Raw genomic sequence first — 14,335 nt, 5'->3', positions numbered from 1 at the left:
ATTCAGAGTTTCACTCATATTATCTAAAACACATCCTGAAAAATCCAGTGCAGCAGTAAAGAAAGCTCTTATATTAAAGTCTGAGTACAGTGGATGAGTTTGGGAGATAGCTGAGAATCTGATACAGCTGACAAGCCGCAGAGAGAAGAATAGGGTCTTTGTTTCCCTCATTTGCATACATTATATTTCTTTTTCTTTGTGCTTCGTTAGATAGCAGACTTTCTCCTTTGTGGCTGCGATTCTGCTTAACATGCTGCTGCAGATATCCAACTTCCTTTTGTCCTCTTCCCATGCCTTTATTTAAGGTAATAAGCATATGACTCACAAGTCGAACCACTCGGCAACACTCCATAAAACCGAGGCATTAAAAACCAGAAAAACTGCGCCTGTTATCGCTGGAAAGAAACACACCATTTAAATTTTCAGGGACAGATATTCTTATGCAAACAAAATAACGGCGTCTTTGCTCTCACAGGAGCCTGAGTGTCATAAACAGCATTTCACCGAGAGAGAAATCATCTATCCAGAGTCGATCTCAGGCCGGCTGCTGTGAATTCATAAAAATGACTTATTATCTGACCATCTTTTAATGTGGGGCCTGTATGGAAACAAAATGTTGCTGATTGCACACCAATCCAGCCACAGAAGAGGAGTATCAGTGTGCGGCATATTTCACTGTGGGAACAAATTTGAGTCATTTCCACCTGCTGGCACACATTAGATTAAGATGATTCATAGCCGGAGGGTTTGGAGTGAATCCTGCAGTTCACTACATTTCTACTCTGTTCGTGTCTGTGTTACTTCTGCTAATGCTCTGAACAACAGCTCAGAGTTATATCCTCACAATTTAATCACCGCACAAATATCTCTGTGACTCATAAAGTCTCCTTTATCAAAGCTAATGAGTGCGAGTGTGCTTCAACGTATTGAATGGATGCAGATGGATCATGTAGATGATGGAGTTGTCTCTAAATCACAGAGGGACATTAGACTCAGTTCTGTAAGGAGATGCAAACATTTGCATTTCTTCTTACTTTAAATGCAGAAACTGTTGAGAGTGTTTTAAAAAGTGTGATTGCTGCAGTCGCAAGTAGAGTTACTGATTTTCAAGCAACCAAGTAAGCCCTTTGGTTATTTAAGTCCTGTAGGATAATCAACTCACAAACACTTGAAACTTCCTTAAGCTCCATGACAACAACTGACGTGAGGGAAGGAAAAGACGAAGCATTTACAGCCGCAGACAAAAAGAGAACTAAGATGCGTGTGACTAATGTCAAAGCCAAGCACATGTGGACAACTTGCTGCCTTTGACTTGTTGTCAACAACAAGCTGAAGGCAAACCCTGCCCCACTCTCTTGTTGATGGGGAATTCACAAACCACATGACTTCATATAGTTTATAAACCATAACGACAGTTATTTTATAAAAAAGTATAATATCAAATGAGTGTTTTTTGCTATTAAAGATTGAGTAGAAATCACTTAAAGTCACTTTGAAAGAAATCTTCATTTTATTAATTTAATTTTTTTGTCTGTTTTTGTTTTTTAAGCTTAGATTTATTGGATTTTCTTTTTTAATCAGTACAATACAATTTTTACATTTCAATACAGTTCAATAAGTTTTTTTATTTTACCTAGCTGTATGTGTGCTTTTATAAATCTTCATGGAAAATACAGGATGGAAATTAAAGAAAATGATAACAGTAGGAATGGGCAAGTATCGATACCAGGTATTGGTATCAAGCCAATACCAGCCTTATTTCAAGGTATCGGTTAAGGAGCAACATCTGGTTGGTAAAAATGAAGTTGAAGTGCTAAAAGTTGCTGTTCATTGAGAATCCGCTTGAGACTGGCTACAGAAAGACCGGAAGTCACATACACACCCAGCCATAAAAACAGACTTTTACAGCATTAAAAGCATATTTACAGCCTGGTTCCTAAAACGGCTTGAGTCTAAAATGCTGATTTCACTACCAGCACACACTGTACGGTGAGTGAATTTTTTCCATCTCTGTGGTTTAGAAGTTATTAGGATCGTTTGGTTTTCCGCAGGGGCGCCCTCTAGCTGCTTGAAGAAAAAACAACAGCCGGTGACAAAGCGAACGTGGCTTCATTTCACGGTTTCAGGAACTGACGGTTGACGTGGATGCTTGGTCCATGTTTTATACAGTCTATAGTATCGGTACTTGTAAAGGCTGCCAATACCAACAGCTGATACTCAAAGCAAAAAAGTCTTACGATGAGTAAGTCATCCTTGTCAGTAGTTGGCGCTGCATCGCTGCAGTTTGGCACAATGGAAAATGTGGGCCAGGTCCTGTTCAGACAATATGAGTGAACTATGTAGAGTTAAACTGTTTTATTTCATACTTAAGTTTATTTTATTTACAACAATAATAATAAAGCTCTGACAGTTGTTAGTTGTTGTTTTTTTGCACTTTTGTTAATTTATCGAAAACGAACCATAAACTTAAAGAGATTTTATCATTCAGATTTTTTTTTATTGAAATTTTATGTATCAAAAGTACTAGTGGTATCGGTACTCAGTTTTGCTGTATACTCATGAGAGAGTTCTTACAATGGTATTGGTTAAAAAAATTGGTAACAACCCTAGATAACAGTAAAAGCAAATAAATAGATAATGTCCACTTTAAAATAAAAGATTATAGGTACAAATCCTCGTCAGAAGTTTGATTTTCAACAATAAAAAACATTGTTATTGCAGCAGTAAGGGTAGCATGGGTTCCCGTCTTTCGGTGAAGGTGGCTTTCTGAATGTCCCATTTGATAATTGTCTCAAACTTTTTGAAACCATGTATCTTATGATGGAGGTTCTGGTTTCAATATGATGGTTACAGACTTTAAGGTGGCAGTGAATAATATATCCAGGAGGTATTTATCTGCCCTTATATCCAGAGCTTTGGGTATTACTCCCAGTATTACCACTGAGAAGTTCAAAAATGATCAATTATTTACTAATTACTAATTCTCTTGTAGAACAGTAATCATTACCACACACAAAGTTTTAAGCAATCAATAGATATTATTGATAGAAACACAGGGTAGACATAGTTAAGAGAAGTATTGATAGTTTTACATTCCTTGATATTTAACCAGGGATGTAAAACTATCAATATTTCTTCTCGATGGACCAAACATGTTAAAAAAAAGGATAAAAGAAGCTAACTCTTTGTAAAAACAAAGAAAAACATCGCATAAAGTTTTCAAGGAAAAAAAAAAGAAAGAAGGCCATATCAGATGATCTACTGGCGGTGTGCTCAGTTGATGCCAAGATACGACAGAAACACATGTGGTTCAAACTCTATAAGTTAGACTTAAGTACTTCTCAGTCAGCAGCCCCCCTTTCACCATCTTTACTGGGAAACAAACTATTAAAGAGCCTGGCTCTCCACAGACCCATGAACATCTGTTTTTCTCCAAATGCAGATGAAAACAGGCCTTCTAGTGTGTGCAGCTCATGCACACTGTGTCTTACACCACGGGGCTCTTTCTGCAGCGGACAGACAGACAGACGGACAGAAGTGCTCCTCATGGTTCAAGGCACTGTCTGAGAAAACACATCATGAATAATGGAGAGGACAGTGGATGTGTTGCAAAAAGCCATTGAGGGACGGGGTTGCCTCATTTCTGCATTGGCGCCATTCAAAGATGGACTCTAGTGGTGCACAGTTCAGACTCTCTGACCCAATACTCATAAACTCACACTCTGTGCATCCAAAGACTAGGAAAAAAACATTTTTTTCTAAATATCTAACAAAATTAGAGAAAAAAACATGTCTTTAAACTTATAACTTTTTTGTTTTTAATCAATTTTTAACAGAAAAGGACTACCCTATTCACTCAGTCTTTAGCACTCAGAGGCAGTGGCCTCCGAGCTGGCCTCAAATCCTCATGACAGATCTCCAAGTGATCTGAAAATAGATTTTTTGATTAACATTTAATGAGCTTAGAAGCTCTGAATCACTTTGAAAGTGACTCCTGCAGCATGAGCAGCTAAAACGTATGCATTATATACCGATCATCTTAGAGTGTTGGAGCTGGTATTAGTTTCCTGTTGCAGCAAAGTGTAATTCATCCAGATCAGAGAGAAAAACTTTATTTAAACATTTGATTATCACAAAACGAGGCTTGAAAGAGACACAAATGTTTCATCTCTCATCCAAACTTCAAAGTTTCAACAAACTGGAGACAAAACCATGGTACACACTGCAGAGATTGTTTCAATCATAGGATTTCTGATGCTGCCTATTGATGCACTTTGACGTTGGTTGAGGAGAACCTGACCTTGGACCTGTCAACAGAGGCTATCTATTCCTGGGAGCTAGAGGGCTGGTAGCTTGTGTGTCAAGCTGAGCAGTGTGGTGATGCTGAGCAGTGTGGATGGTGCTCCGGGTGAGCCATCACATGGACACAACACCAGGCCTCCTGGTACCATCTGTCAGTCCAGTGGCACAGCCCTTAGAGCCGTGCATACTTAAAGAGTGTAGGTTTGAGCGAGTTCGAAGGTTTTCTGTGTTCGAAGACTGAGCTCACCAGGCTTTAATCTATTCACCAGAGTCCTGAAACATGTTGCAATCCGCTCCTTTGAGGGTAAGAATCTGCCGCTCAGGATTTGACATGGAGAAAAAAAGCTGTCCTTAAATAAAGGAATAAATATGACTTTTGTGTTCCTAGGGAGACATAATATTTATGCGGTTCTGCAGGTTGCACGCTGTTGCAGAAGAGAATTTCAGCAAGTTTGGTGCCAGACAAGAAACAAGAGACCTAAGACCAGCGCCAGTGATCAGCTGACATGCAAGACTCAGATATCTGCCCGCAGGATGCTGAGAGGGTGCGGAGTGTTCAGTTTAAGTGAAAGGTTTAGCCAGATGTCAAAGCCATTACACCAAAAAGACAGAAAAAACATTAAAATTATCTTAAAAACTTTTATTATTAGAAGAAAAGTGAGAAAAAAGGGATTGAGAGGGTTATAAAATCAAACACAAGAGTGTATCATTTCAGACAAATTAGGAGCTTTGGCTCTGTTTTGTCTTTTTGAGTCAAAACTTGCTTTATAACAGCACATTATCAGAAACAGTAATCTCTGCACATCAGTTTGATAAATGGAAAAGAAAACAGCTCCTGGCTAAAGGTTGATAGTGGAAGATAAAGATGCAGTTTTACATTTCTATGGTGGTCAACAAGTTTTTTTCCATAGCTTTAAGCCATGCATCTGCAGAGTTTACAGCACAATGTAAGAATAAATAAACGATACAGCTTTAAGGGCAGCATCAAGTCACCTCTAAGTGAACTATTATGGAAAACTAATACAGCTGGAGGATTAAGAGTAGGGACCATAGACTGTATAGAGTGGACAGCGTGGCTCTGCCATTTACCATTGTACGGTTTTGAAGCCAAAATACCCCCGTCACAGGCACAGCCATTGGCAGCAGTTGTACAGCCAGAGTCTGCGCAGTAAAGACAGTATAAAAATAATGTATATATTTTTTTCTCTTTCAAGTGTCTAATGTCTTCTTGGCTCCCCCTCCTGACGTAATTTACAATCTCCGAAAAAAAATACTCAAGAACAGCAGCTGTCAATCATCGTGACAACATGATGAAAAGCCTCCCTTTTAAACGCTTATAACCAATGAAATCAAAACTTTTCAGTAAAAAAAGGACCTGAATACAAGGCAGCCAAATTATATCAAATCATCCCAACAATCAGACATGAGAAACATTTACAAGGTGTATTAATTTTTAAAGTTTAACCACAGCTCATCTGGAATGACTGGAGAGTCAGATTTTTTGACCTATACTGCAGCCAGTCACCAGGGGGAGCAGTTTTTGTGGCAACCTTACTTTAAGCCAAGCAAGATGACGTCCATTTTTTTTTCAGCCTATGGTAGAGAGGCACGATAATACCGGTACCTTATCGGTTTCAGACCATATTGGCTTAAAAATGATTCTGTTTTAGGTTTAATTAAGTTTAAGCAACAGCCTATAAGGTACATGTACCTGACTAATTTTGGCACATTTACTGTCAAAGAGTGAACCATTTTATTTAATTTGGGTTTAACTGCTGTACAGTTGCACTTCTCACATGTTCCCAGTGAACAGAGGTTATGTCTACTTTCTATTTTACTTGTGAAATTGGTCAAATTTGTCCTGGTTGTGGTTATTGTTATTTTGTTTGAAAGTAATTGTTATAAACAAATATGAAGCTTTAAGCATTTTTTTCTTACTTTGCACAAGGAATGCATAAAACATGACAAATGTGGTAAAAAAAAAAAATAGCATCACAATACTTTATACTACAACCAATACAGGAGAAAGTTGATGATCTCTGCAATTTGGTGTTTGGAAAAAAAACGATATCTGTAAACGGCTGACTGAGTTGTAAAATATCCGCACATCTGATATTGGCACAAAATCTAATATTGTGAATCCCTAATCAAGAGAGGGGAATTGTTTTAGACCAACAAAAAAAGTATTAACCAGATTCTTCAGAGAAGCATCTAAATGGGAAAAAAAATGACCTCCCGGAAATTATTATTGGTTAACAGAAATGATAACACTGGTTGTCTTGATCTCTTTCCATGTGAAGCAAACTGAAAAGCCGAGTACCTCTCTTCAAAACGCGGCCTTTGGAATACACCAAATCAAAAAGACATTTCATCTGTTTCTACGGGGTATTTGCCACAAGGCTGCACAGAGATGCAAGCAGAGGTTCATGGTGTGCTTTCCTAATCAGGCTGGCGTGTGTTGGGACGAAGCAGCACACTGCAGAGGTGGGCTACTTTTGGCTCATCAGCACTTTGCATCCCCACACTTCCTGACACAGTTGTATTAGATTGAGGCTGCCCTCCAGAGAGCAGGCAGGAGAGAAGGATGAGCAGCAGCAGCAGCGGCAGCAGGAAGAAAAGAGAAGCAGCTTTGTAGCAGCCTCTGGGAAATGGAAAGAGATGATAAGAGCCCCTTTGAAGGGAAATCATCCATTATGTTTACTGAAGGCAGATTTTTTTTTTTAACAGTTAATGTAGCTGCAGCTCCAACATGCCATGGAGAAACTTGGTATTTTAATAAAAGGCAGCTAAAATCCTGCTAAAGAGACTTCCTGTTAAAAAGCAGCTCACTATCACCCAAAGAGCTGAGATTAAAAGGCAGCATTCCAATCACTCTTTGCATTGGCCTGCCCTTTGTTCAGATTCAAGCATATGAGTTTAATGTGACACCCCTGAGGCAAAAAGGAGGCCTTAAAATAAAAATATGCATCAACCCGGGAGGAGAATCTATGGGGCCTGAAACACGTCACAAGAAATGCTGAAATCTTTGCTGTTACTGGTCATGAATGGACGCTGTAATCAGAGCTGCCCTTTAGCTCATAACTCAGACTGATTAGACAGAAATAAATTATCAACGCACACAAAACTCTTGACCTCGCCCTGTTTGGATGCTTTTTTCGAATACGACAACACAAATCAAGAGCTGGGGTCCCCAGATTTCCAGGATGACAGGATGATAGTGAAGTGATCCTGGGAACAAATATGGGATGTGTGACTGTTTGTGCAAAAAGGGGAGGGCAGATTCTGTCAAGGCATCACAGCAGCACCAGCCAGGCCACGCCACCGCAGACATACCATAGGTCACCAACATCGCAGTGACAAGCCGTCACATCACATCACCCATGGCCATGTGGCTCACAGAGCTCCTGACACTGCTGTCGCCTCTCATCTACATGTCATTCTTAGCCACAGAGACATTTACTGAGGAGAACTGAGAGCTCCCTGGACTCAGGAGAAATCCTATGCAGCACGCATAGCTTCCAGAGTAAAAGGATCCCTTCAGTGTGTGATTTACACAGGAGAAACTACAGGATGTGCTCTGTTTTACTTACAAACTGAAAAATAGTTAATGGATTCATCATCATTTATTGGACACGAAAACTTCTACATGAAAAAACAAGCCCAGAGCCAGTCACGGATAACCATACAGCCCAGCCTGCCAGCTCCATATAGAATAAGCTGCTGTTAAAGCCCACAGGGTTTAATTTAGAGGTAACACAGGCTTTCATCCTCACTGGTTCAACACCCTATGGGCTGGAAACACCCTCTTTGAGCCCTCGCTTTCCACATCTAAAGCTCTGCATGCCATCCAACAAAAAGTGTCACAACATGATGTATTTAACATGATGAGGATGCAATCTCAGGCTTGGGAACGGCTGGAGGGTGTGGTAGGTTAACATAAATCAGAATATTAACAGATTCTTCACAGGAAATGCTTTAGGATAATCAATCCATGCAGACATGAGAGGTCACTATGAGAGTAAAATATGAAAGGAGGAATTATAAAGTTGAAAGCGAACGTTAGGATTGAATTTTTATGAAATAAGAGAAGGTGAAGCAGCAGCTTTTAGTGAAACAGAAAAAGAGTGTAAGACGCCAAGGTGAAACTAATGTGAAAACGAGGCTACATGAGGTAGTGGACTATTTGATGTTTCTAGCTTCTGTGGAAACAAATCCCTTGTTAAACAGGTCTAAAGCTTTCCTAGAATGTTTGTACCCTTAAAAGGCCATCGCCATACAAACACAAGTACCTTTCTCCCAGCAACCGTCAAACACAAGGCCTGCCTCCGGTCATGCCACAGGAAAAGGCCCATAAGCAGGGAACAAGTTCTCTTCCTGTTTTCAAAGACGATTCCTATGGCATGCAGAGCAGTTTCCTGCTCACTAGGCTCATTTCACCATCTCAAACATCTGGCTGCTCTTCAGCATGCAGCTGCAGCACGGAGAGAGCCAACAGTGCCACTACTGAGTTGAGCAACACAGTCTCAAACCGGTCCAGTTCTGTCTGTGTGGAACAAAAACTATCATTTAGCTTGGCTAGCTTAGCTCACAGTGAGACTTATTCATGAGATCCAGTAACTGTTGATGATCTGTAACATATTTACTGCTTAAGAGCTGTTGGCTAATCTTTCAGCTGCTTGGATTATAAATTTCGTGCTCCCTTTCCAGCACGCTGACAGCAAATCAGGAAACAATGTTCGTCAATATCTGATGTGATTGCAGCAAAGTGCTCTTTAGCAGCATCTCTATGGCGATTTCCCAGAGTAACAAGGATCCATTTTATATCCCGTGGGAAACCTGGGCTGAGTGGTTAATGCTGCGCTAATGCTGCTTCACTCAGCTAGGTCTTGATAAGCCTCACGCTTTTAGACAGTCGAAACACATTTAGGGTTTTAAACCGCTTCAAAAGAGAAAGCTTGGAAAAACCTAGTAGCTGAAAAGCGTGCACTTGTTGAGTTTTGTCATCTCTCTCAGCTTTCACTTAAATTACACACACACACATTAGGACAGGCGAGCAGTCACACTAATCTGCACTGTGCTCTGAAACAATCCTCTGCTGGTTCGGTTTGAAAAGCGACTGCTGCAGCTCGAAACTAAGAAGAAAAAATAAATGAGTGGGAAGCTTTGTTTGACTCCCACTACTATCAGTTCTGACATTCCAAATAAGGCCTGTGTAGACCAGCGCTGGCAGAGATGGACACAGAAAACACTGCAGAGCTCTCACAGGCTCCAACCAGGGAAAAAAGTGTGTGCTCGGGGAACATTTGGGGATCATGGTGCAGAAAATATGCGACCTCTTAAATTTATCAGGAGGCTGACATTTCCCAGAAGGACACAAACAAAACATCATGTGGTACTGATGAATCTTAGATATTAGCTAGATACCATCTTCTGTGGAAAAAAAAAATTATATCACTTCTCAAATGTTTTCCTGGCTCGCATAAAACTGAAGCCTTAAATCATTAGTTTTTCAAGGGTTGATCTGATGAAAAGTTGGATGAATTTGACAGCCACTGAAAATTAAACCCATGAGAAATACAGAATAAGAGTTAACTTGCTTAAAGCGGCTGTAAGGAGTTTGAAAGTGATCTTGAAAAAGTCTCCCTTCTAGATATATGCCTGTGACGGCCTCCTGCCACTAGGGCTGCTGCAGTTATTTGTTCTCCCTTGTCTGTGTAATGTGTGTCCTTGCAGGCCCTGTGGGAGGCGTTTGTGCACCTGGGTGGATCCCCCAAGTGCATAAGTTCTGGCCCTCATACGCTTCCTGGGTCGCCCTCATACGCTTCCTGGGTCGCCCTCTGCCAGCACTACAAGGCTCAACTTGGCCTGGCTGGGCGCAGTCCTCCCTCGTTGCACCTTAATTTCGTTATTGATCTCTTTTGTTAGTTTAGTTGATTTTGCTTCATTTGGGAATCTTTTTGAATTTATATTTTGTTAATAAATTTATCCTTTTATTAATTTGAAACCACAAGTCTCTGTGTCTTTGTCATGGCCTAGAGCCAGGTCGTGACAATGCCTGATCATAATCCACACTTTAAAATGAGATTATCAGCGCCAATATTACTGGTTACAGGTTATTCTAAAGTGCTACTTCTTAGCTTCCAGAACGGGTCAACCAGGACTGGATTGATTTACAGCACGTCTACGTCTCTATGACAACACCATGCCAGCTGACGAAGTTTAGAAGAAAGAGGAGATACAACACAAAAATCTGTGTTTTTCTATGGTGGACACAGGAGCCTAGCTGTCAGACAAAAAAAGGACAGAAGAGCAGAAGAAAGCCAAACAGGAGTGATACAGCCAGAGCTAAAGGCTAATTAGCCATTAGCTCGGGCTGTATCACTCTATAACACAGGGGCTAAACTGTTTGTGCTCTATTAGCTCTGCTTGGTAGAAGACTGGCAGGACATAGCTAACCAGGATTCACCAACGTTACACATTACAGACATGTCTTAGAGCACTGGACTGTGCTAAACATAAACGCTACTTAACTACTTAAAACTGACAGTGTTTACTTGTTGTCTTGTAGCCGACAGATATGTTGGAGCACCAGACTGCCCATGCTAACATGTAGCCGGCTGCTACAATGCTTGCTTGATGTCACTACATAACTGTACTGATAAGCCCCTTACCTCAGCACGTTGTTTCCAGTAAAAAGTGGTCTTGAACAAAGAAAATTTGCTTCGATCCGATCTCTATTTAATTCCAAAACAAACACACACCTTGCTAAAAGTAATTTACGACAGTGTGCTGAGACTCCAGGCCACAAGGTGGCGAGGGAGTACAATTATAACAGATCCTCCTCATAGCATCTTTAACTTTTAAGTTTCAGTAAATATTTTTTACAAACCTAAAAAAGACACCGTGAACGACAACTTTCCTTCTCACTGTGCACGTTTCTAACACACAACAAAACTGCTAACAAAAAAAGGGACTGGCAAATTAGGAAACTGTAAAATCTTGATGCTCCAAAGCAGTTTATTTTTCTTGAGGGTTGAGATCAAAATAGAGCTTATATGATAGGGAATATTAAATGTAGGTCAACTTAGATACTGCATTTTGATCTAGATGCCTAAATTTGAATATAAATGTAAACACAAAGTGAATTTTGCTTTGATAACATGCAATTCTGACTGTTAGATGTCAGCCTCGTCGTCACATCCCGACTGCATTTTTAATGAGAACTCTGAATTTGTCCCACATGTGATAAATTTTGACCACCTTTAACTAAAGGAGTTGCCTGACCGGCCTTAAGAGCCCTGTAGGTTCTGAGCTCTCACAGTCTGGGTAGTGTAAGTGGTGGCTCTCAGTGGCAGAGAGAGTTCAAGGTTGCAGCACAGTCGATGTCTCTGAGCAAGTTTCTGCATGCAGCCAGCTCTTGTGTGTGTGTCTCACTGAGTGAGCCTTGTGAACCAACGCTTCAGGTCTTTTTTACATGTTGCAGCTAGCAAAACACAGACAGTATGCTCTCAGGTAATCTGTCCAAGTGGAAAAAAAACAATTTTCCCATGATGTGACTGCTGACATTCCTTTGGAGTTGAGGGAAACACTAAGCAACCATTGTGATTATAAACAGATTAAGAGGATTTGCTGATCAAGACAACTCTGGAAAAAATATCTCTAAGGATAGACGTCCTACTTTATCCCAAAATAGCCTTTAGCACTCTTCAAAGCAGGTCTTTTGTACCTATAGTGACATCTGATCAAACAAACATCAAGTCCATGGTATAGAAATAGACAAACTATCCTCTGTGGGAACATTTTGTCTTTGGTTTCGTCTCAATTCTACTGTTATGGAAGATTTCCTCCAACCTCAAGTTCACCATCTCTACTTGCTGGTTAGAAACACTTTGTGAAATTAAAACACGCCTTTTGAAAAGGGAGATTTAACTATGCAGAAAACATGTTAAAGCAGGAAGTGAAGAGTCCATAGAAGACGATCAACCTGACAGAGACTTTCATATGGAAAAACAAAAAAGTAGATTAGCGGACACTATAATGGATCCATCCTTCTCTTCTTCACCTCTTTACATAGGCTCCTCAGACATCACAAGGTTGTTCCTGGAGGCTCTTGGGACTTATGCATCAACAAGCAAACATGTGGAGAAGAGTTAAAGGTGTTACATCCACCCATGCGTCGTTCCTCAATCATAAAGTTGCATTTTAATACTTAATTCTGCATCATTTCAAACTACTTCTGCATCTTACGGACAGAAATTTACTTAAACAAAAAGCAACATCCATCTGTCCATGTGATGAGATTTGGATTTCACACTATACATTATTCTGTCACATTGCATTACATCCCCGTAGGTTAAGGCTGTGCAAACACAACTACCTGCATTTCCATCCCAGAGTATGATATTAGGTCTGGGTGGAAGAGATTATCCTGCTTGCTTGTGTGGATTTCACAGCTCAACTGGCAGGGCCCCCCTTCACTGACTAGACAGCTGTTTTTTCATTGCTTTGACTACATCAGGCAAAACAGATGAGCTTGGTGATTCAAACTCAGCCAGGGCAGCATAATAGAGGGAAAATTCCTACTTAGTAAGGGAATTAATTCACAGGGACAAACACTGATAAACACAAGTGTCAGAACTTTACTCAGCATTTTTATGTAAGGTCTGCTCTGGCATGTAAAAAATATTGAAAAGAGTTGAAGGGTGAAGTGTTTATATAATGTATAGATGAAGTTCAGAGGTGGATTTGAGAACTACTTATTCAAACATGCAAATGAGTGAAATAAATCCTATAATGAATAAATACTGTGCTGCAGATAACCTTCACTGTGAGAGGGTCAAACAGTCATCTACTGTGTGTACAGTAAATCTAACCAAGTGTTCATCTAATGAATAAAGTTCTACTTTTCCAGCTGCAAATCAAAACCTCCCCTCCACACGTACTGCAGCTAAACGACTGATAGCCTCTAGGTGGTGCATGTGTTAAAATAGCTATAAAGATACTATAGGAGACAACCTCATAAATCTGCTGAGCTCAATGGGATACTTCCACACATGCTCCCAGTTTGTTCCAGTGGAAAACTGGTTCTAAGACACAAAAAACACATCCCCTTTGGCTCAAAATGGATCCACCCCTGCAGTGTTGTCATAAAACACTTGTAAAACTCCTGACAGGGTGCCTTTATATTCAAACAAGAATGATTACAATGCTGATTTCTGAAAACAAGAGTGGCTTTAAGGTGGCTGTAGTACTAGGGCTCAAAACATTATCTATGCTTCTTCTAATCTGCAACTTTTATACGTTTATACTCTTCTCTACAGCTGTCCTTTTCCAAAGCCCCCACTGAGGAGGAACTGTGATCAGTTAAATGTGAGTTTTAGGAAACAAACCACCTCCAAAAGGTGGTTAATGTATAGGTGCGAGTATTGGCGAGAACCCCACGATACGATAAGCATCTTGATACTTGGGTCACGATACCATAATATCAAAATATCACAATATTGTGATATATTGCGATATTCAACACAGTTAACTATTTGATTGAAAACAACTTTTCTATTCTATTGTGTTTGAAACAATGAAAGTCAGATGCAGTGTTTCATACACTTACCTTTAAAACATAAAGTGCGTCAGGTTTGTCAATTAAACAACTGAGACATTAAACTAATGTTGAAAAGAAATTATTGGGTGGAAGATGTGGTCACTTGGTGAAACTGATAAATGTCACTTGGTGTAACCAATGCTAATTATAAAAATCAAATATTGCACAAAACATGACTATGGTTATTATTTCATCAGTCTACAAAGTGTTTTTCAACCCATTTTGCCCCACCAGCAACAATTGTTGCCGAAGTGTATCACTGTCATTTTCTACTCACAATAAAAAATCTCAATGTTAGTTATTAAACGTTTTCCACTTATAAAAAATAGTTTCCAAGTGGCTCCTGTCACATGACAGACATATTTGTAATTAGACAGACCGATTATCGGTCGGGCTGATTATCGGCCGATATAAAACCCATTCTAAAACCCC

At 40.0% G+C, this 14,335-nt stretch overlaps 1 protein-coding gene across 1 annotated transcript in view; it reads right to left on the bottom strand.

Annotated features, from left to right (window-relative positions):
• maml2 (mastermind like transcriptional coactivator 2) overlaps window positions 1–14,335 on the bottom strand; it is a 48,160-nt gene that overhangs the window by 10,838 nt on the left and 22,987 nt on the right. The window lies entirely within an intron of this gene.

Source organism: Halichoeres trimaculatus, unplaced genomic scaffold (genome assembly GCF_033239565.1).
Source record: "Halichoeres trimaculatus isolate MK-OKI-2021-1 unplaced genomic scaffold, fHalTri1.1 fHalTri1_scaffold_9, whole genome shotgun sequence".
NCBI lineage: Eukaryota > Metazoa > Chordata > Actinopteri > Labriformes > Labridae > Halichoeres > Halichoeres trimaculatus.
This window is presented reverse-complemented; position numbering and strand designations above follow the sequence as displayed.